Below are 2,500 nucleotides of genomic sequence, written 5' to 3' on the forward strand. Positions count from 1 at the left end.
GCGACTCAACCGAGTTCGGCTGGTACTGCTAGGGTGCCATAGCCCACCCTCCCCCGTTATGATCCGCCACAGATGAAGCTTCATAATGCTGAATCCCCTACTGCTGCTACCTCCGCGGTCATCCAAGGCACCGGAGGAAGCAGCAAGGCCTACCGGAATTACGTCACAATCGCTCGCCATTCATTCCTATTTCTAGTACGCTCTCTTGACTCTCTCACTTCTATCCTCCTATCACCCAGAGCTTTCTTCACTCCATCCATCCACCCAAACCTTGGCCTTCCTCTTGTACTTCTCCCATCAACTCTTGCATTCATCATCATCATTAGCAGACAGCCATTTTCCATTCTCTCAACATGGCCAAACCACCTCAACACATTCATACCCACTATAGCTGCTAAATTATTTCTTACACCCGTTCTCACCCTCACTACTTCGTTCCGAACCCTATCTACTCGAGACACACCAGCCATACTCCTCAGACACTTCACCTCAAACACATTCAATTTTTGGCTCTTCGTCACTTTCATTCCCCACAACTCCGATCTATACATCACAGTTAGTTGGTATAATAACTTTCTCTTATAGAACTCTCTTTACATTCATCCCTAACCATCTATTCTTTACCACTCCCTTCACTGCCCCCAACACTTTGCATCCTTCATTCACTCTCTGATGTACATCTGGTTCCACTCCACCATTTGCTGCAACAACAGACACAAAGTACTTAAACTGATATACTTCCTAAAGTAACCCTCCATTCAACATGATATTCAACCTCGCACCACCTTCCCTTCTCGTACATCTCATAACCTTACTCTTACCCACATTAACTCTCAACTTCCTTCTCTCACATACCCTTCCAAATTCTGTCACTAATCGGCCAAGCTTCTCTTCCGAGTCTGCAACCAGTACAGTATCACCCGCAAACAACAACTGATTTATCTCCTATTCATGATCATTCTCGTCTATCAGTTTCAATACTCGTCCAAGCACCTCTCTCACCACTCCATCAACATACAAGTTAAACAACCATGTCGACATCACACATCCCTGTCCCAGCCTCATTGTCACTGGAAACCAATCGCTCACTTCATTTCCTATCCTAACACATGCTTTACTACCTTTGTAGAAACTTTTCACAGCTTGCAACAACCTTCCCCCAATTCCATATAACCTCATCATATTCCACATCACTTCCCTATCAACTCTATCATACGCTTTCTCCAGATCCATCAACGCAACATATACCTCCTTACCTTTTGCTAAATATTTCTCGCATATATGCGTAACTGTAAAAATCTGATTCATACAACCCCTACCTCTTCTAAGACCACCCTGTACTTCTAAGATTACATTCTGTTTTATCCTTGATCCTATTAATCAGTACTCTACAATACACTTCTTCAACCACACACAACAAACTAATACCCCTTGAATTACAACACTCATGCACATCTCCCTTACCTTTATATAGTGGTACAATACATGCACAAACCTAATCTATTGATACCATTGACAGCATAAAACTCATATTAAACAATCTCACCAACCATTCAAGTACAGTCACACCCCCTTCCTTTAACATATCAGTTCTCACACCATCTGCACCAGGTGCTTTTCCTACTCTCGTTTCATCTAGTGCTCTCCTCAATTCCTCTCTTGTTATCTCTCTCTCTCATTCTCATCTCCCATCACTAGCACCTCAACACCTGCAATAGCAATTATATCTGCTTCCCTATTATCGTCAACATTCAGTAAAATTTTAGAATATTCCGTGCACCTTTTCCTTTCATCCTCTTCTTTTAACAACCTTCCATTTCCATCTTTCACTGTCTCTTAAATTCTTGAACCAGCCTTCCTTACTCTCTTCACTTCTTTCCAAAACTTCTTATTCTCTTCATATGAACGACCCAATCCCTGACCCCACCTCAGGTCAGCTGCCCTCTTTGCCCCAGTTACCTTGTGATTTACTTCAACATTTTTCTCTCTATATCTTTCATACTCCTCTACGCTATTACTCTGCAGCCATTCTTCAAATGCCCTCTTTTTCTCTTCCACTTTTACCTTCACTCCTTTATTCCACCATTCACTGCCCTTCCTCATGCTCCCTCCAACAAACTTCTTGCCACATACATCACTTGCAATCCCAACACAATTTTCTTTTACTAACTTCCACTCCCCCTCTAAATTACCAGTTTCTCTCACTATTAGTCTGTCATATGCCATTTTCAACCTTTCTTGGTATTCACTTTTTACCTCCGGTTTTATTAGCTCTTCAACCCTCAATAGCTCCCTTTTACATCCCCCTACTCTATTCCCCCACTCTATTGCTACAATTAATTTTCCTTCCACCAATAAATGATCAGACATACCATTAGCCATACTCCTAAACAGTGCACGTCTTTCAATCTTCCAAACATTCTTCTAATTATAAACACATAATCCATTAAAGCCCTTTTTACAACTTTTCCATTTGCCACTCTCACCCATGTATACTTGT

This window comes from Palaemon carinicauda, chromosome 22 (assembly GCF_036898095.1).
Source record: "Palaemon carinicauda isolate YSFRI2023 chromosome 22, ASM3689809v2, whole genome shotgun sequence".
In the NCBI taxonomy this organism is placed as follows: Eukaryota; Metazoa; Arthropoda; class Malacostraca; order Decapoda; family Palaemonidae; genus Palaemon; species Palaemon carinicauda.